At 36.2% G+C, this 22,242-nt stretch overlaps 1 pseudogene; it reads left to right on the top strand.

Annotated features, from left to right (window-relative positions):
- The first annotated feature begins 2,347 nt into the window (after window positions 1–2,347).
- On the top strand, window positions 2,348–18,194 carry LOC114052769 (annotated as a pseudogene).
- Window positions 18,195–22,242: the final 4,048 nt, after the last annotated feature.

Below are 22,242 nucleotides of genomic sequence, written 5' to 3'. Positions count from 1 at the left end.
AAGAGTGAAAACAGAAAAAGAAAACTACAGACCAATTTTCCTAATGAATATTGATGCAAAAATTTTAAATAAAATACTAGGAAGGAGATTACATCATTGTATCACAAAGATCATACAGTATGACCAGGTAGGATTTATACCAGGAATATAGGAAAGCTAACAACATAATTGACCGTTATCAGTGACAAAGCCAACAGAAATTTTATGGTTATCTCAATAGAAGCAGAAAAAAAAAACCTTTTGACAAAATACAAGACTTACTCCTATTAAAAACACTTGAGAACATAGGTATTAGTGGAATTTTCCTTTAAATGTTAAGAGGCAACTACCTAAAACTATCATTAAGGAAAATTGCCCTAATGTACTAGAATGAGAGAGTAAAATTAAAATAGAAAAAAAAATCCATTGATCATCACCTGAAAGAGATCCCAAGATGAAAACTTACAGGAATATTATAGACTAGTTTTGAAGTTCCCAGGTTAAGGAGAAAATATTACAAGCAACAAGAAAAAAAATTAAATACTGCAGAGCAGCAATCAAAATAACACAAGACCTAGCAGTTTCTAGATTAAAAGACCACAGAGCTTGGAACATTATATTTCAAAGAGCAAAAAAGCTAGGGATGCAACCAAAAATAACTTTCCCAGCAAAGCTGAATATAATCCTGAATGGAGAAAAATGGACTTTTAATGAACTGAAAGACTTTCAGGTGTTTGTGACGAAAGACCAGAACTCAATAGAAAATTTGACATATAAGATCAAGAAGAAACATAAGATGAACATTAAAGACCAATTATAAGGGACTCAATAGGATTGTTTACTTCTTATATGGGAAAATGTTATCTATACTCTTAAAATTATTATTATTTGAGTAGTTTGAAAGATCATACATTGATAAAAGGCTTGCAGTTGAGTTGACTATGATGGGATTATTCTAAAAAATTAAAATTGGGTAGGGAGAGGTAAAATAGAGTAATTAAATAAATGAGGTAAGAATGGAAGAATTGTCACAGTGGAAGCAGATAGGAGAGGAGGGCAAGTAGTGCTGGAATCTTACTTACATCATAACTAGATTAAAGAAGAAATAACATATGCATCTGTATGGACACAAAAGTCCTCTAAATTTATAAATAAATAGGAGGGTGAGAGGATAGGATAAGGAAGGGTCTTATGGGGGTGAAGGGAGAGAATAAAGGAGCGACTCTCGGTGGGTAGATTAAGGAATAGAAGGGCAAAGTAGTGGATAGAAGTAAATTAGATGCATAGAGTAAATAGGGCAAGAAGGATAAATAGTGAAGAAAAATAGGATGAAGGGAAATATACAACTAATAATTATAACTTTGAATGTGAATGGTATGAACTCACCCATAAAACATAGATGGATAGCAGAATGGATCAAAAATTAGAATCTATCAACATGTTGTTTATAAGAAACAGTTAAAAACAAGAGATGCACAGAGTTAAAATAAAAGGACCAGAGTAGAATTGATCATGATTCAACTGATGTAAAAAAACCACAGGTAGCAATCATGATCTCAGACAAAGTTAAAGGTAAAATAGATTTAATTAAAAGATGATAAACAGGGAAACTATACTATGTGTCATCAATATTGTTCAATATTGTTTTAGAAATGGTAGTAATAGCAATAAGAAAAGAAAAAGAAATTGAAGGAATCAGAATGGGAAATGAGGTAATAAACTATCTCTTTTTGCAGATGATATGATGACATATTTGGAAAATCCTAAAAATTCAACTAAAAATTAGTTGAAACAATAATTTTAGCAAAGTAGTAGAATATAAATAAACCCACATAAATCATCAGCTTTTTTATACATCACCAACAAAATCCTGCAAGAAGAGATAGTAACAGTTACCTCATTTAAAATAAATGTAGACAGTGTAAAATACCTGAGAAACATACCTGCTAAAACAGACCCAGAAACTACATGAACATAATTATGAAATACTCTATATACAAATAAAGTCAGATTTAAATAATGGGAGAAATATTAATTGTTCATGAGTAGGCAAAACCAATATAATAAAAATGACAATTTTATCTAACTAATCTATTTAAATATTCAATGCCATCTCAATTAAATTATCAAAAATATTTTACTGAGAAAAAATAACAACAAAATTTATTTGGAAGAACAAAAAGTCAAAAATTTCAAAGAAAGTAATGAAAAAATGTAAAGGAAAGAGGTTTAGCAGTACCAGATCTTCAATTATATTATACAGCAGTCATTATCAAAACTATCTGTACTAAGAAATAGGTAGATCAGAGTTAGTCCAAGTGCAGCTACCGAGTGTAGAGGTTGTTTGATAGGAACTTGGGCACTAGTAATGCTAGTAACATGGCTGAGCCTGACAGAAGAGCAGATTGCAGAGGCAAAGAAGCCCTTTCACTATTTCAGCAGGATGGAGATGGTACAACAAAGGAATTGGGAACTGTAATGAGGTCACTTGGGCAAAACACCACAGAAGCTGAATCACAGAATATGATTAACGAAGTAGATGCCGATGGTAATGGCACAATTGTCTTTCCAGAATTTCTGACTATGATTACAAGAAAAATGAAAGACACAGACAGTGAAGAAGAAATTAGAGAAGCATTCCATGTGTTTGACAAGGATGGCAACGGTTATATTAGTGCAGCAGAACTTCGCCATGTGAAGACAAATCTTGGAGAGAAGTTAACAAAGAGGTTGAGGAAATGATCAGGGAAGCAGATATCAATGGTGATGGTCAAGTAAACCATGAAGAGTATACAAATGATGACAGCAAAGTGGAAACATTGTACAGAATGTGTTAAATTTCTTTTTTTTGGTGAGGCAATCAGGGTTAAGTGACTTGCCCAGGGTCACACGGGTAGTAAGTGTCAAGTGTCTGAGGCTGAATTTAAACTCAGGTCCTCCTGACTCCAAGGCCGGAATTCTATCCACTGCACCTCCTAGCTGCCCCACGTGTTAAATTTCTTGTACAAAAATTGTTCATTTGCCTTTTCTTTGTTTGTAACTTAAATATAAAAGGTTGTTCCCCCTACTGTCAAAAGGATATGCATGTATAGTAATTAGGACTTCATTTCTCCATGATTTTCTTCCCCTTATCTACTGTCATTGTCCTAAAACTTTATTGTGGAAAATTGATCAAGTAAAATATGTTGCATGTGGCTTACTCTGGATATGTCTAATCCCTTCTGCACATCTGAACTTATATGGAGTTGGTCAAATGAAGGAACATCTGGGTTATGCCTTTCTTTTTTTTAAAGAAATAATTTTCTTTAGGAGCTGTCAACATGTTGTTGAAGTGTGGAGTGGTAACTCTCCGTGGACTATGGACAGTCAACAATACGTACTTTTTAAGTACATAAGTACATATTGCACTATTGCAAAACAGGTGTATTATCCAGGTACTCGTACACTATTTTTTTGTACTGCTGGTCCTGTACCAGAAAACATTTTTTTCTATTGTTACTTGCTTTTTAAACTTTGTTTAGCCGCTTATTTAAAAAAAAAAAATCTGCTTATGGCACAATTTGCCCCAAATCCATTCCAAGTTGTATATTTGTTTTCCAATAAAAATAATGACAATTAAAAAAAAGAAATAGGTTGATCAGGGGAACAGAGTAGACATAAAATACACAGTAGTACATAGTTATAGTAACCTTGTGTTTGACAAATGTAAAGATTTAAATTTTTTGGATAAGAATTCATTATTAGTTAAAAAATTGTTGGGAAATCCGGAAAACAGTCTGGCAGAAATTAGGCATAGACCAATACCTTAAATCATTTACCAAGACAAGGCCAAAATAGATATATAACCTAGATATAAAAGAAAATATTACAAGAAAATTAGAAGAACATGAAACACATTACCTATCAGACTTATGGATAGGAGAAAAATTTACTAATAAATGAGACAGAGAGCATTGTGAGGGGTAAAATGGATAATTTCAATTACACAAAACTTAAAAGTTTTTGTACAAATAAAACCAATGTAGCCAAGATTAGAAGGAAAGCAGAAAATTGGAAAAAAGAATTCTTGTAGTCTCTCAGATAAAGATCTCATTTCTCAAATATATGAAGAACTTGGTCAAATTTATAAGAATACAAGTCATTCTCCAATTGATAAATGGCCAAAGTATATGAACAGGCAGTTTTTTGATGAAGAAATCAAAACTATGTATAGTCATATAAAAATGCTTTAAATCATTATTGATTAGAGAAATGCCAATTAAAACAACTATGAGATATTATTTTATACCTATCAGATTGTCTAAAATGATAATTGCCCTTTAATTGGGGAAGCGCTAAACAAGTTGTGGAATATGATTATGATGGAATACTACTGTGAAATGATGAGCAGGTTAATTTTAGAAAAACATGGAAAGACTTGCATGAAATAGTGAAAAGTGAAATGAGCCATACCAAGAGAATGTTGTACATAGTAACAGAAATTTTTTCCTAAAAACAACTTTGAATGACTAATTCATCTCAAGTATCATAAATATTCAAACAAACTACACAGGACCTATGAAGGAAGATGCTATCCACCTCCAGAGAAAGAACTGATAAATAGAAGGATATATAGTATGGTGTTTTATATATTTATACATACACACACACACACACACACGTGTGTGTGTGTGTGTGTGTGTATACAAATATTTGTGTTTAATTGTAGCCTTCTCTAGGGCAGGATGGCGAGGGAGAGAGAAAAAAAGTGCACAGCAGATAATAAAAGAAAACTTAGAAGGAAGCACAGAAAAACAGGGTAGCTTCGAAAAAAATATGTAATATTTATTACATAGATTTTTTAAAAAAAAAGATGAATAGGCTGAAATGCAAATTCATGATTTTATATCTTATAGGGATGAGATCTGAACCCCTAAAAGGAAAAGACCATGTCTTTGGGATCTGGACCCCAAAAAGGAAAAGCCCTAGACTTTCCCACATGGCCTGAGGCTATAATCCTATCAACTGGTCTTTCATTATCATCGTCACCCAATCTCCCAATTCTCTGTTACCCTTAACCTAGCCTAGCCCTCCATTGTCTTACCTTCCTATGGTCCCTTACCCCCGCCTCCCACTTCCCACCGTTAATCTTATCTAGACTCCATTCTCCCTTGGCCACATGGTCCAGATCCATGGAATTCTGTTACCTCACAGTCACACCAATTTACTGGCCACTTCCATCCAGATCCTCCCTAGACACCACCTCACATTCACCCCAGACTACTTGGTGACTCCTAGATCCTTCCCACAGTCTTTCTGTATGTAAGGTCCATTTGGCTTCCATTAGGGTGCTCAGATTCTTAAAATCTGGCCCTCTTGCATTAGTGATACAAATGCTTACATTCCTTAAGAGTCTGGCCAATATGGCGGATCTTTAATAAACCTTGTCTTTTGCTGAAAGAAGGCTTGGGTCAAATTCATTTGGGCAGGACTCATGTGATTTTGGGGTCCGAGCACCCCTAAACCTCAACATTTCAAGTTCTCTATTTTGTGCTGTGTACATGGAAATTTTCTCTCTCTCTTTTTGTCTTTTTGTACTTCAGTTCAAGATGAATAATTTTTTTTAAATAATCAGTAGATCCTCATGAATGAAAAATAAGGCTCAAGATGCCTCTGTTCTACTCCTTCCTCACCCCACAAAAAAAGAGAGAGACTAGGTTGCTGGTTATAAAAGGTGGAGCTGGACTCAGGATACGGTGAATCAGTGAGCTTTAAGAATAGATCCTCCAGATCGTCTGAGATGCAGATGAGGTCAGGGTTTAGTGTCCAACTTGGGAAAAGTTGGGGAAACCTCAGAACAGAGGATATAAACAGAATACATCCTCTGTTTCTCAGAGCATATAAAATGTCTGTGTCTCAGGAAAAGTTGACCTTTGTATCTCAACCACTAGAAAAAACTAAACGTGCAAATTCTTAGACAAAATATTTGGGCTAAAGTTTTTCTAAAGTATGCTTTAATCTAAGTTAAGAATGTACTTAATGGATTTTTTGGTTGCGTAAATGAAATGTTTGTTTTTGTCTTTTCTCTGAGGCTACATTGATATTGTGGAAAATTGATTGGGGATGTTGCTTCTGCATATCACTCACGGGGGTGAAGGCCTATGTGACAGCATTGGAGTCAGTTTAAATTAGGAGGGAGGTGGAAGTAGAACAAAGGAAGCCATAAAGTAGAATTGGTGGATGAATAGACTAACCCTGTTCAGAGGTTAGGTATAGATTAACATATCTGCATCCCCAAGGGGTGTGGGCATACCCAAATAAGAGCCAGGCTCTCCAGATTGTAAGTGGGAGATTAGGGGCAGAGACTCAGGTACTTCAGGCAGGCTGTAACCTCTATAGAGGTCCCCAGCCAATGAGGAAACAGGGGAGGGAAAATCAAATAGGGAATAGAGAATAAAAAGGCGTGTGTCTGTCAGCACAGGTGCACTCACATGTGGGACGCCCGGCCTTCCCAGGCCATTAATAAAATTTCTTCCCAGTTCAAACAATGGCTTTGTGGAATTCGTAGTAAAGCTAACTTATCATGCAGCTATGAAATGCTTGCCCCTTGTAAGGAAAGCTGTGGTATCATACTAAAAAGCAGAGACATCACTTTGCCAACAAAGATCTGTTGGTCAAAGCTATAGTTTTTTCCAGTGGTAATGTATGGCTGTAAGGAAACTATAAGGATTATAAGGAAAGCTGTGTGCCATAGATTCCATGCTTTCAAATTATGGTCTGGAGGATCCTTTGGACAGAAAGGAGATCAAATCAGTCAATACTTAAAGAAATTAATTGACTGGTAGGTCACATACTGAAGATGAAACTTGAATTGTTTGGCCACATAATAAGAAGACAGGACTCATTGGAAAAGACCCTGATTCTGGGAAAGATTGAAAGCAAAGGGAAAAGAGCACAACAGAGGATGAGATGGATATGACTGGGTGATGGGAACTGGACCCCTAAAAGGAAAAGACAATGTTTTTGAAAGTAGCCAAGTCCCTCAATTTTCCCACACTCTTCAGCAACACAGATCACAGGTGCCTTAGTCCAAGGCAACTAGCCCACCACAGCCCACCTAGATCATCTAATGAGCTTACTTGACATTTCTTTCAAGGTTGCTTTTGGCCCTCCCCAGACTACTTGCATATATGGACCACTCCTTAATCCCATCCAGATCCTTTCATTGCCCTTTTTGTATATAAGCATCAATCTTACCTCCAGTAAATTGCAGATTCATTAGGAAACTAGCCTGCTCCTGTTGGCTTTACAATAACCCTTGTCACCTTGATTGAAAGAAGGTTTGAGTGTGTGAATTCATTCCAGGCAGACTCATCCTGTACCCTGACATTTAGGATTCCCAGCAACCTTAAACCACATCAGATAGGTACAAACATGAACTTGGACAGACTTTAGAAGATAGTGGAGGAGAGAAGGTCCTGGTGTGCTGTGGTGCATGGGGTCACAAAGAGTCAGACATGACTGAAGGACTGTTCTACATTAAGGGACCAGAAGGCTTGGAACATGATATTCCGGAGGGCAAAGGAGATAAGATTACAGCCAAGAATCACCTACCCAACAAAACTGAGTATAATCCTTCAGGGGAAAAAATGGACATTCAGTGAAATGGAGGACTTTCAAACATTCTTGATGAAAAGTCCAGAGCTAAATAGAAAATTCGACTTTCAAATACAAGACTCAAGAGGAGCATGAAGAGGTAAACAGGAAAGAGAAATCATAAGGGACTTATTCAGGTTGAACTGTTTACATTCCTACATGGAAAGATGATATTTGTAACTCATGAGACCTTTGTCAGTATTTGGGTAGTTGGAGGGAAAAAAATTGTATGTATAGATGGATTGATAGATAGAGGGCACAGGATGAGTTGAAGATGAATGGGTGATATCTGGAGAATAAAATTAAGGGATGAGAAAAGATTATACTTGGAGAAGGAAAAGGGGAGAGGTAGAAGGGAGTAAATTATCTCACATAAAACAGACAAGAAAAAGGCTTTTACAGTGGAGGGGAAGAGGGGGCAGGTCAGAGGGAATAGGTGAATCTTATTCTCATTGGATTTGGCTTAAGGAGGGAATAACATACACACTCAATTGGGTATGGAAAGCTATCTTACCCTACCCTACCCTCCCTACCCTAAAGAAAATAGGTGGGAAGGAGATAAGGGGGGGGAGAATAATAGAGGGGAGGGCAGACTGGGGGAGGGAGTAATCAGAAGCAAACACTTCTGAGGAGGGACAGGGTCAAAAGAGAGTGTAGAATAAAGGGGGGGGCAGGATAGGATGAAGGGAAATATAGTTAGTTTTTCACAACATGACTACTATGGAAGTGTTTTACATGACTGCACATGTATAACCTGTATTGAGTTGCTTGCTTTCTCAATGAGTGTGGGTGGGGAGGGAGGAAGGGAGAAAATTTGGAACCCAAAGTTTTAAAAACAAATGTTAAAAAATTGTTTTCACATGCAACTGGGAAATAAGATATAGAGGCAATGGGGTATAGAAATCTATCCTGCCCTGCAGGAAAATAGAAGAGGAAGGGGATAAGAGAAAGGAGGAGAGAGAAGGTAGGGCAGATTAGGGGAAAGAGTATTCAGAATGCACACTGTTTTGGGGTTGGGGGAGGGACAAGATGGGGAGAAAATTTGGAACTCAAAATCTTGTGGATGTGAATGTTGAAAACTAAAAATAAATAAATTAATGAATCTTAAAAAAAAATGACTGAAGGACTGAACAACAACATGTTGATATCAGTTCAGAAGAAAGGTGCTCAGTTAATAGAACTGAAGTCAGTTTGCATTTCCCAGTGACTCCAAAAAAGGGGGAGAGGGAATAAAGATAAAAAAAGGAACCTCTAGTAGCTTTTCCAGAGTTTCCAGCAGCCCAATCTCATCTGGTATTTAAGTATCTCACTGTGTATGTATTGTTTTCTTAACTTTTCTTCCCAACTTGATAAGAAAACAATTTGTTTACATTGCCTGGAGGAAAGAAACTGCCACAGGAAAAAAAGGTAAGTAAAATACTTTTGAGGGGAAAAAAGGCAAATAACTTGGAAAAAAGGGCAACCCTTTCTGGCAAGGGTCTAAGGATATTCTAACAATGCTTCTTAAATTGTGGGATCGCGTAACTGAATGGGGGGAGTCACAAAAAATTTGGCAATAGTAAAAGGTTTCTGACTGTGCAATGACCAAAAATTAATTCAAAATCAAATGCGTGATGAATCTAAGGTGTTTCTGGCAGCGCTTGCCTTTGCCATCTCGTATGACTTCACTGCAGTCTTGCTTCTGAACACACATGCACACTTTGCACTGCATGTGCTGTCATGCCACACAACACCAACAGATGCTGCCAGAAACACCTTGGCCCAGATTCGAGACTATTTTATGTTATGAATTGCACTGTACATACCAAATTTTCTGCTCTTATAGAAACATAATAGTTTAATTACAGAAAATAAAGACTTTTAATATTTTCCTACTGTTATTCCTCAGCATGTAAGTATCAAATTAATACCTTTTGGGATTGTATTGTATTGGAATGTTTGATTTTGGGGGGGGGTGTCAAGGCAATTGGGGTTAAATGACTTGCCCAGAGTCACACAGCTAGTAAGTATTACGTATCTGAGGCCGAATTTGAACTCAGGTCCTCCTGACTCCAGGACCAGTGCTCTATCCACTGTGCCACCTAGCTGCTCAAATGTTTGATTTTAAAAATTGCTGTTATATCCTTTTACAGAAACCTAAGTGTTCAATTGCAGCAAGTAAAGACAAAAGCCCTTTAATAATATTTCTCCACCATCATCGCTGTATGTGTATATGTGTGAACATCAATTTTTTAAATTAAGCACAAACAAATGTAATTTCATACACTAAAATTAGTATTTATTTGAGAAATTATTAGCAATATTTATTTATATTTTAGGACAGAAATATTTTTTGGTTATAGATAAGTGGCTATATTTAAACAGAAGAGGTAAAAATACTGATGACAATGTGGCAGTCTTCACTACCAGGTTGTAGTATACCTAAATTGATAAGAAAAAGAAAATATGTCAAATCATTTTTGCAATATGATTTACTTCTAATAATGATGATGGTGTGGAAAAACCTCTTTACTTAATGTGTAATGAAGTTTTGGCTGCAGAGAGCATGAAACTAGCCGATCTAAAATGACATCTTAATACCAAGCATGCAGTATACTGCAATAAACCAAAGGAATATTTTGAAGGACTTTTAAAATCTTCAAATAAAGAAAAATAATATTTTGAGAAATTTGTTACTGTCAATGAAAAGTATTTACTTGCATCTTACAAAACTTATTTAATTGCAAAAACTAAAAAGCCCTATGCAATAGGGGAAGATCTTGTGTTACCTGCTGCTATTAAAATGTCAGAAATAGTTCATGGGAAAAAGTATGGGGATGAAATTAACAAAATTCCTTTATCAAATGATAACTGTTTCTAAAAGAATTTCTGAAATTAGTAATGACCAATTCCAGCAGCTTATTACCAGGCTTAAGGGCAGCCCAAAGTTTGCAATTCATAGATGAAATAACTGATATTTCTAACATGGCACAATTCTTACTTTGTGTAAAATATGTGTATGAAGAAAGCATACATGAGGAAGCATTGTTTTTTCACCCTTTGGAAGGGTACACAAGAGGGGAACATGTATATCTTAAAATTGATGAATTTTTCACAAATGAAGGTTTACAGTGGAAAAATTGCATTGGAATCTGTACAGACAGTGCGAGAGCAATGATGGGTGAGACTGTTGGATTTGTAGCAAAAGTTAAAGCTGGTAGCCATGATCATATCACTTTTACTCACTGCATGGTCCATCAGGAGACCTCATAGCCAAAAAAGATCGCCAGAGTTAGATGGTGTACTTTGCGAAACTGTCAAAATCAGTAACTTGATTAAAAACTGTGCCCTTAACAGTCATTTGTTTTCAAACCTTTGGAAAGACATCAACTCTGATTACAAAAGCTTATTACTACATGCAGAGGTAAGATGGTTCTCAAGAGGGTGATGTTTAACCAGATTATTGAAATTGAAAGATGAAGTTGTTATATTTGTGACTTTATAATGACTTATGGCTTTCAAAATTTGTTTGTCAGATAGTTCTGAAAAACTCAATGATTAAAAAAAACTCAATGATTTAAACATGTCACTTCAAGGAAAAAATTGTAACATATTTATGTTAAAAGATAAAATTGAGGAGGCAGCTAGGTGGCGCAGTGGATAGAGCACTAGCCCTGGATTCAGGAGGACCTGAGTTCAAATCTGGCCTCAGACCAAACACTTGACACTTACTAGCTGTGTGACCCTGGGCAAGTCACTTAACCCCAATTGCCTAAAAATAAAAAAAGATAAAATTGAAAATTTCACTAAAAAAGTTAACATATGGAAGAATAGGGTGGAAAATGGTTCTTTAGAAATGTTTACAGCTACAGATGATTTTATAATTGAAAATAATCTTCTCAAAGATTTAATTGTAAGAGTTATAATTGATCATATGAAGTGCCTGGAGACACAGTTTCAGAAATACTTCCCTTCAAATTTTGATTCTAAAAAATTAAGTTGGGTTCATAAACCATACTCACTTGAAATAAAAAACATCAGTCATCTGCCATTAAAAGTTCAAGAAGAATTTGCCAAGTTGTCAAGTGACACAGGTTTAAAACTTGAGTTTCCTAAAAAAAATCGTTAAATGAATTTTGACTTGGGATTAGGACAACAATTTCTGAAATGTCCCTAAACATACTTTTGCTTTTGTACTACATATTTATGCAAAGTGGCATTCTCAGCACTGATGATTATAAAATCAAAATATTGATCAACTGTGAAAAACGGTGAAGATGCTCTACATCCTGCTCTATCAAATATGCTGCCAAGATTTAATTCTTTATGTAAAAATAAATAAGCACATCCATTTCATTAGTATACAAATTTGCTTTCATCTTTAATAAATGATAAAATTATATGTATACCAAAGAATTATTTTAAAATAAATTTCTTTATGATCTATAATCACTAAATGTTTGATTTGTATATCTATTTTATATACCTAAATACCCAGGGTCATGTAAAAATTTCTCGGGCTAAAAGGGGTTGTGAGCGAAAAAGTTTAAGAAGCCCTGTTCTAGATGACCTTTCTTATAAATGTCTCATAGATATGTTTTAATGGATAATCCTAATCTTGCAAATGGGAGAAATTTATCAGAGGAAGTACTAGGTTTGGGGGGGGGGGGAAGGAAAAAGATAGCAAAAATAAAACTAAAATACAACAAAAAAAAATAATGACTCTCAAAGAATTGGCCAAGAAATATGTAAAAGAAAAAAGAAGGGAAATCTCAGGCTTTTCTGCACCTCCCTTCTTTCAAAAGGACTGAGTCTGAGATATCCACAATCTGGTCCTTGTAATGGATGATGCCAAATCGTTGCATTTCAAAGGAATTGATCTATTGATATGAGGAAGTAACAAAGAGCAGAAGAAGCACCAGTAACATCAAGACCACCTTAATTATAAGGACACCTCAGGAAGAGTCACAGATTCTTCTCTTATAAGGTCATGACAGTGAACAAGAGCCACACCAGGAACACCAAAGCCACAGGAGAAATGATGACAACTCTGGCACAATTTTTCATCACATGTTAGGGTCATTTATAGAAGTGACTAAAAGGTCAGAAACCTCTTGCATGTGGAATCTAAATCAAGACTGAGGCTTTCCCTATACTTCCACTCACTCATATTGCCTGGCTCACTCTCTTAGACCTCCTCCTCCTTGGGAAACACATCAGGGTGTTTATGTAAGGGTAATTATATCAAATATTTGAACTCTTAAAGGTTTCTGGAGGGGCTGCCCCCCTCTTCCATAAGGGATAAATAAACATTGTCCCTCACTTTCATTCAGGGATTCAGAATTACCAAGTCAGCTAGAGGATCTCGCTTATTCTAAGTAAATACACATTCACCATAGTTATATAGCTACAGTTTTACTTCATCTATATTGTTAGAAAGCAAAGCACTTCCCAATAATACCACCCCTTGGTTGCCTAAGCCCTTTCTGGAACAAAATAGTCATCTGACCCATCTCAAAAGAAAGGGAGCCTGTCAACTGAGGGGGACATGATGCATTTCTTCAGGGTATAGGGATCCCTCTGAGGGTGCAAGGATCAGTAGGTCCAAATGACTTTACACTGGAGAAGGAATATGGAAAGGCTGGAGCGGGTCAGCCAGAATTATGTCTAAAAATAGTCTATTCTTATCAGACTGGATCTAAGAAACCATTGGACTAAAAAAACCCTTCTCTTCCTAGGGTGATATTGATTTGTCACAGACATGGCTTCTGAGAGGTTGTTCACCAGACCTTAATAGGGAGATGCATGACAATGCAGTTCATTTTTACCACCTTATATCAGGAGATCAATTCCTTTGAAATGCAAAGATTTGGGATTACTCATCACAGGGACCAGATTGTTGATATCTCAGACTTAGTCCTTTTGAAGGAAGAGAGGTGTAGAAAAGCCTGGGATTATTTTTTTTTCTTTTTCGCATTTCTTGGCCAATTCTTTGAGAGTCATTTTGGTGTTGTTGCACAACAGTTTTGTTAGTAATATCTACTTCATTTTTAGTTAGGAGGATAAAATATCATCCCATGCCTAGCATAACATGGCATCACTACCCAAACATCCAGCTGGGCAATGAACCCATTCTCCAATCTGTTGGGGGTTTTTTTGTTGTTTTTTTGGTTTTTTTTCTTTAAATAGGATGTCTCTGATGGATGCTGACATGACCCACAAATAACTATAGGCAGCGGAAGGCACCAGCAAAATTCTTTCATTGATCTTAACCCCAAAGGGCCTTTGATTCTCCAGTCCTGTTCTCTCAAATCCTGAGACCCATGACCATCACCCAGGAGTCGGTAGATGAAGACCTTCTTTTCCCCATCCCTCAAGGGTGTTTTACATGCCAGGTATGCTGGAGCTCTGCTCAGACCTCTGGGAGGGCTTGCCAGGCCCCCCATTCCATGGGTTATCCCCTTTCACCAAATCAATGATTGCTGAAGTCCATTTGCATATACCTCTTTGGTAGATGATAGAGTGATTGGTAAAACAGGCAAATGTCATTACTCAGGAACCAGGGCCTTATAGGGGGAGACACATTGGACTAACAGAAGAGGAGGCTCGCAGGGCCAGGACTGGACCCCTCAGTCACTGGCATAGTCATCATCTATTTGCGAAGGGCACTAACACTGTAGGTATTTGATACATTTTGAATGTACCATTTCCACTTAACAATAGATGCCTCCTGTGCTCTACCCATTTGTTAGAGAGTTTATCCTGTGTTACCCAAAACTTAATAGGCAGTTATAGACAAAGGGTGATTGTATGAACCTGCCTCATCTGTTCAATAACAACTAGGGCCCAGTAAGATGTGAATAACTGTTTTTTAAAATTTATTTAGTATTTAATTTTTCCCCAGTTACGTGTAAAAACAATTTTATAACATTTGTTTTTAAAACTTTGAGTTCCAAATTCTCTCCTCCTCTCCCTCCTCACCCCCTCCCATTGAGAAGGCAAGCAATTCCATGTATATTATATATGTGTGGTCATGAAAAACATATCCATAGTAGTCATATTATGAAAGAAAACAGACCAAAAAAATCAAGAAAAATAAAGTGGAAAAAAAAACCCAAAAGTTGCTTCAATCTGTACTCAGACACCATCAGTTCTTTCTCTGGGGATGGATAGCATTTTTCATCCTAAGTCCTTCAGAGTTGTCATGAATCATTGTATTACTGAGAATAGCTAAGTCATTCACAGCTAATCATCTTACAATATTGCTGTTACTTTGTTATTCCATCATAATTACATACCACAACTTATTCAGCCATTCCCCAAATAATGAGTATCACCTCAATTTCTAATTCTTTACCCCCGAAAACAGCTGCTGTAAATATTTTTGTACATATAGATCCTTTTCCTTTTTGTTTTTTAACTCTTTTGGGATACAGACCTCATAGTGGTATTGCTAGGTCAAAGGGTATGCATGGTTTTATAACCCTGTGGGCATAGTTCCAAATTGATCTACAGAACAGTTTAATCAATTCAAAGCTCCAACAATAGTACATTAATGTCTCATTTTTCCCCCATCCCCCTCAACATTTGTCATTTAACTTTTCTGCCCTATTATCTACTCTAATAGGTATGAGGTAGTACCTCAGAATTGTTTTAACTTGCATTTCTCCAATCAATAGTGAGTTAGAATATTTTTTCATATGACTATAGATAGTTTTAATTACTTCATCTGAAAACTGATTATATCTTTTGATCATTTATCAATTGGGGAATGGCTCTTATTTTTATAAATTTGACACAATTTTCTTTCTGTTAGAGAAATGAAGTCTTCATCAGAGAAACTTGCTTCAAATTTTTTTTCACAGTTACTATTGCTAACTGTATTTCCCTCCATCCTATTCCCCCTACCCCAGTTTATTTTATTCTCTCTCTCCTTTCACCCTGTCCCTCCTTAAAAGTGTTTTGCTTCTGATTGCACCTTCCCCCAATCTTCTTCTGTCACTCCCCCCCTTCTCTTATCCCTTCCCTTTCTATTTTCCTGTAGGGTAAGATAGATTTCTATACCCCATTGCCTGTGTATCTTATTTCTCAGTTACATGTAGAGACAATTTTTAACTTTCATTTTTAAAACTTTGAGTTCCAAATTCTCTCCCTTTCTCCCTCCCCACCTACCCTCTTTAAGAAGGCAAGCAATTTAATATAGGTTATATATGTGAAGTCATGCAATATACTTCCATAATAGTCATGTTGTGAAAGACTAACTATATTACCCTCCATCCTATCCCACCTCCTGTTTATTCTGTTCTCTCATTTCACCCTGTCCCTCCTCAAAAGTGTTTGCTTCTGATTATCCTCTCCCCCAATCTGCCCTTCCTTCTCTCACCTCCCCTCATCCCCTTCTTCCCTATTTTCCTGTAGGGTAGGATAGATTTCCCTACCCAATTAAGTGTGTGTTATTCCTTCCTTAAGTCAATTCCAATGACAGTAAGGTTCACTCTTTCCCTCTCACCTCTCCCTTCTTCCCCTTCATTGTAAAAGCTTTTTCTTGCCTCTTTTATGTGAGATAATTTACTCCATTCTACCCTTCCCTTTCTTCTTCTCCCAGTATGTTCCTCTCTCACCTCTTAATTTTATTTTTTAAGATATCATCCCTTCATATTCAACTCACCCTGTGCCCTTTATATATATTCCCTCCAATTACCCTAATAACGAGAAGGGTCTCATGAGTTACAAATATTTTTCCATGTAGGAATGTAAACAGTTCAACTTTAATAAGTCCCTTATGATTTCTCTTTCCCATTTACCTTTTCATGCTTCTCTTGAGTCTTGTACTTGAAAGTAAAATTTTCTATTCAACTCTGGTCTTTTCTCAAGAATACATTAAATTCCTCTATCTCATTGAATATCAATCAATCAATTTTTCCCTTCATTGATTACACTCAGTTTTGCTGGGTAGGTGATTCTTGGTTTTAATCCTAGCTCCTTTGCCCTCTGGAATATTATATTCTAAGCCCTCTGATCCCTTAATGTAGAAGCTGCTGAATCTTGTGTTATCCTGATTGTGCTTCCACAATACTTGAATTGTTTCTTTCTGGTTGTTTACAATATTTTCTCCTTGCCCTGGGAACTCTGGTATTTTGCTATAATATTCCTGGGATTTTTCATTTTAGCATCTTTTTTGGGAGGTGATCAGTGGATTATTTCAATTTCTATTTTACCCTCTGGTAGGGCAGTTTTTCTTGATAATTTCTTGAAAGATGATGTCTAGGCCTATTTTTTGATCATGGCTTTCAGGTAGTCCAATAATTTTTAAATTATGTCTCCTGGATCTATTTTCAGGTCAGTTGTTTTTCCAATGGGATATTTCACATCATCTTTGTTTTATTCTTTTGGTTTTGTTTTATAATTTCTTGATTTCTCATAGTGCCATTAGCTTCCATTTGCTCCCTTCTAATTTTTTTGGGTTTTTTTGGTGAGGCAATTGAGGTTACGTGACTTGCCCAGAGTCACACAGTTAGTGAGTGTTGTGTCTGAGGCCAGATTTGAACTCAGGTCCTCCTGATTCCAGGGCCAGTGCTCTATCCACTCTCCCTTCTAATTTTTAAGGAATTATTTTCTTCAGTGAGTTTTTGGACTTCCTTTTCCATTTGGTCAATTCTGCTTTTTAAGTTATTCTTTTAATTGGCTTTTTTGGACCTCTTTTGCCATTTGGTCTAGTCTTTTTTTAAGGTGTTATTTCTTCAGTATTTTTGGGGGTCTCCTTTAGCAAACTGTTTCATTATTTTCTTGCATCATTTTCATTTCTTTTCCCAATTTTTCCTCTATCTCTCTTACTTGATTTTCAAAATCCTTTTTGAGTTCTTCCATGGCCTGAGACCAATTCATATTTTTCTTGGAGGCTTTGGATGTAGGAGCTTTGGCTTTGGTATCTTCTTCTGAACATGTGTTCTGATCTTCCTTGTCACCATAGTAAGTTTCTGTAGTCTGAGTTTTTTTCCATTGTTTGCTCATTTTCCCAGACAATTACTTGACTTTTTAACTCTTTGTTAAGGTAGGGTTCTGCTTCCATGGTGGAGGGCATACTGTCCCAAGCTTCAGGGGTTTTGTGCAGCTGTTTTCAGAGATACTTCTAGGGACCTATAAGTTTTCAGTTCTTCCAAGGTGGTATGATCAAAGGAGAGGTATTTATTCCTCCCCTGGCCTGTGCTGTGGTCTGTGAGTGACTACAAGCACTATTTTCTGCCCTGGAACTATGAAGAGTTCTACTGCAACTGTGAAGAGTTCTACTGTGGCCACAAGCTCTGCTATGTTAGTGTTCCTCCTCACCCCAGGACTGCCACCCAGGATTGTGACCCAGATCCAAGTATAGGCAAAGCAACAGAGTCCTGCCTCAATGCCAGAAAAGACACCCCTGTAATCTCCTTCTAATCGGTTGTTTGATCCCCTTAGTGTCTGTGGGCTGAGAGCTCCAGAAGCAGCCACTGCTACAGCCACTACTCCCACCCCTGCCACCACCACGGCCCAGGGCCATGCTGGGGCTGGGGCTGGACTGTGCTCCTCCCTCACCCATGTCCAACAGACCTTTCCTACTGACCTTCTAAGTTGTCTTTGCCATTTGTGAGCTGAGAAGCCACTACAGCTACTAGTAATTCTGTCCTCTGAGGCCTGCTCTGGGTTTGCTGGCACCCTGTCTGTGCTGGCATGGCCTGTGCTCGACTGTGCTCCTCTCTCAACCTAGTGCAACAGACCTTTCCTGCTGATCTTCCAGGTTGTCTTGGGCTGGAAATTTTTTTCACTCTGTCTTTTTGTGAGTTCTGCTGCTCTAGAATTTGTTTAGAGTCAGGTTTTACAGGTATGAGGGGTTTGGGAGAGAGCTCAGGTAAGTCCCTGCCTTTCTTTATTCTGACATCTTGGGTCCACCCCCAAACAACTGCTTTTTTAAAAGTCTTATAGTGAGTGGCAGCTGTATATGAAATTAGAGCTTCAGTAGCCTAACAAGTTATGTATTCTGGCACTCTTTGGTGTCTACCAAAGGCTCCACTTGGCTTGGTCTTTGTGGACAGAGACTTCCAGAAACATGGGCCCTATAAAGTCAAAAGGCCCAAGGGGAGAGACTGCTCGATAGCCTGTTAGATCTTGCAGGACTTCTAATGATAGGAATAAGAATAATAGCTAGCATTTATATAGTGCTTTATGGTTTGCAAAGCGCTTTAAAATTTCATTTCATTTTATGCTCACAACCTTGTGAGGTTATTATTATCTCCATTTTATGGAGTAGGAAACTGAAGCAGACAAAGGTTAAGTGGTTTTGCTAGCTAGTGGCTTCACACAGCTAGTAAGTATCTGAGTCAGGATTTGAACTCTGATCTTCCTGACTTGAAGTTTAGAGATCTATTCACCTTGCCACCTGGTTGCCTCATATTTATGAGCAAAAAAAGAACCTGGGTATCATATTTCAAAAAACCATTAAATAAAATCACCCAGACACATTAGAAAAGGAAAGCAATGTGAAAGTAGAAAGAATTCACTAATCACTTCCTAAAAGAAGCCCCAAATGAAAATTCCAAGGAATGTCATTATCAAAATCCAGAACTTCTAGGTAAAAGGAAAAAATAATGCAAGGAGCCAGAAAGAAAGAATTTAAAAATCAAGGAACCATAAAGAGTATTGCACAAGATTTGGCAGTTCTTACTATGAAGGAGCAGAGAACACAGAATAAAATTCCAAAAGGTAAAAAAACAAAGTCTAAAACCAAGAATAACTTACCAAGCAAAACTAAGTATAACCCTAAAAGGGAGAAAAAATGGATCTTCAAAAAATAAAGGATTTTCAAACATTCTTGATGAAAATACCAGAGCTAAAAAGGAACTTTGAAACACAAAAATGAGAATCAAGTTAAAAGCTAAAAGGTGAATACAAGTGAACGATCAAGAGAAACTTTATAAAGATGAGCAGATTACTTTCTAATGGAAAGTGGACTGATAAAATATTTATTTCAAAATTCTAATGTCATAAGGATCCATGAAAATAGTCAAATGAAACAGAAAATCTATAAATAGTTTTGTCATGTTTGATGATATTGTAAGAAAAAAAGAAAAGGAAGGGCATTATTTCATTATGAGAAAATGACAAAAAGCATGAGGGACCTTGTTATCACATATAATTGGAGTGCACAGATAGAAATATATACAAACATGAAGGCAGCTAGGTGGCACAGTGGATAGGGTTTCGGCCTTGAAGTCAGGAGGACCTGAGATCAAATCCAGCCTCAGACCCTTGATGCTTACTAGCTGTGTGACCCTGGGCAAGTCACTTAACCCCAATTGCCTCACCAAAAAGCAAATATATACATATACATATACATACATACATATTATATGTATATGTGTACATATATGTATATATATATGTATATATACACAAACATGAAAGAATTGGGGGAAATGGGAGTTACTTGAACTTCACTTCCATCTAAACTGAATTAAAGAGGGCAGAACACACACACATACACACACACACACACACACACACACACACACAAGAATATTTTAACTCCAGGGATATAGATAAGAATAGGAAAAGGGTAAAGAGATATATAAGACGAAGAGAAGATTCAGAGGGAGATTAATAATAAGGAAAATACACCCAAAGCTTGGGGAGGGGATAATGAAAAGGAGACGAGATGAAAGAAAAAAATAAGGAAGGAAGGAAGGAAAAGGAATGAGGATGGAAGGAAGGGAAGGAAGGAAAAAAGGGAGGAGGGAAGGAAGGAGAAAAAGAAGGAACGAATTGTGGAATATATATAAGGTGTTGACTTAAGCCTAATTTCTCCCAGACCGATTTCCATTTTTCCCAGAAGTTTTATCAAAGAAGTTTATTCATAAGGAATTTATGTTTTCTAGTTTATCAAACACTAGGTAGTTGAGTTCCATTGTTTCCGATTCTCCTTGGTCTAGTCAGTTCCATTCACTTCTCTATTATTAAATTAATATGATGTGGTTTTGATGAGTGTGGTTTTATAAAATAGTTTGTGATCTAGAAGAATGATTCTCTTTTTATTTCTACTTCTTCTCATCATTTCCCTTGATATTCTAGATCTTTTATTTTCCAAATGAATTTTGTTATTATTTTACTATTTTATCTATTATCCCCTAGGTTATTAGATTGGTATAGCATTAAAAGTGCAAAATAACTTTTATAATACTGTTATTTTTATTATATTGGCATGAGCACAGAATTTTCCTTAGCTATTTAAGTTTTTTTCTGTCTTTGAGGAGCATATTGTCATTGAATCTATATAAATTTTTGTGTGCTTTGGTAGGTTGATCTCCAAATATTTTATGCATATTGTGGTTATTTGGAATGGGGTTTTCCTTTCTATTACTGTTTTGGGGGTTTTGTTATTACTATACAGAAATGGTATTGATTTTTTAGGGTTTATTTTGTAGCCTTTAACTTTGATGAAGCTATTGTCTCTTTTAGTATCTTTGATGATTTCCTAGGATTTTCTAAGTATACTATCATATCATTAGCAAATAGAGATAGCTTTATTTCCTCTTTACTTACTTCATGCCTTTAATTTTTTTCTCTTGTTTCATTGCTGTTAACATTTTCAGAACCATATTAAATGATAGTGGGGAGAGTGGGTATACTTGCTTTCCTTTCATATTTATTGGAAAAGGTTCTACTGTATCCCCATTGCATGTGATGCTTGCATTTAGTTTTAAAGATATCCTTTTGGGGCAGGTAGGTGTCACAGTGGATAGAGCTCCAGACTTGGAGTCAGGAGGACCTGAGTTCAAATCCGGCCTCAGACACTTGATACTTACTAGCTGTGTGACCCTGGGCAAGTCACTTGACCCCAATTGCCTCACCAAAAAGCAAAATAGATGCTTTTTATGACATTAAAAAATGCTTGTCTCTATGTATACTTCGTAGTGTTTGGGTTTTTTTGCATAAAAAAGTATTATATAATGTCAAAGGCTTTTTCTGCATCTGTTGAGATGATCATATGGTTGGGGTGTTTTTATTTTTAATGTGATTATGTTAATTGTTTTCCTAATGTTGATCCTCTTTGTATCACTAGTATAAATCTTTCTTGATTTCTTGGATAATGAGTGATTTCTCGGATAAATGACTATAGTCTGACAGGATTTTGTTTAAAATTTTTGAGCCAATGTTCATTAATGACACTGGCCTATAATTATTTTTCTGTGTTTTATCTTTCCATGGTTTAGGCATTAGGAGTATTTTTTTTTTCACAAAAGGATTCTAGTAGAATGTTTTCTTTCTTAATTTTTGGGAATAATTTTTGGGAATAATAAAAGTACCCATTGTTCTTTAAAAGTTTGATGAATTTTTTTGTGAATTCATCAGGACTAGGAGTTGCTTTTTTTTTTTCTTTAGTAATTTCGTTACAATTAAATCTATTTCCTTTTCAGTTCAGTTTTAGTTTGGGGCATTTAAAAATCCCTATCTGGTCTTCTGATAGTTTGGATATTTTATATTTTTGAAGGTATTATTGTATTTTTTGGGTGTTTTCAATTTTGTTATCATGTAACTGTTCTTAATATTCTATTCCTTCTGGTTTTATTGTGATTTTATTTTGATCATTTGCTATATTATTGATTTAATTATTTTTGCCCTCTT

The sequence above is a fragment of the Vombatus ursinus genome, unplaced genomic scaffold (assembly GCF_900497805.2).
Source record: "Vombatus ursinus unplaced genomic scaffold, bare-nosed wombat genome assembly UNPS02014809.1, whole genome shotgun sequence".
Taxonomy (NCBI): domain Eukaryota; kingdom Metazoa; phylum Chordata; class Mammalia; order Diprotodontia; family Vombatidae; genus Vombatus; species Vombatus ursinus.
The sequence above is the reverse complement of the archived record's forward strand: the minus strand, read 5'-3'. Positions and strand labels throughout refer to the sequence as shown.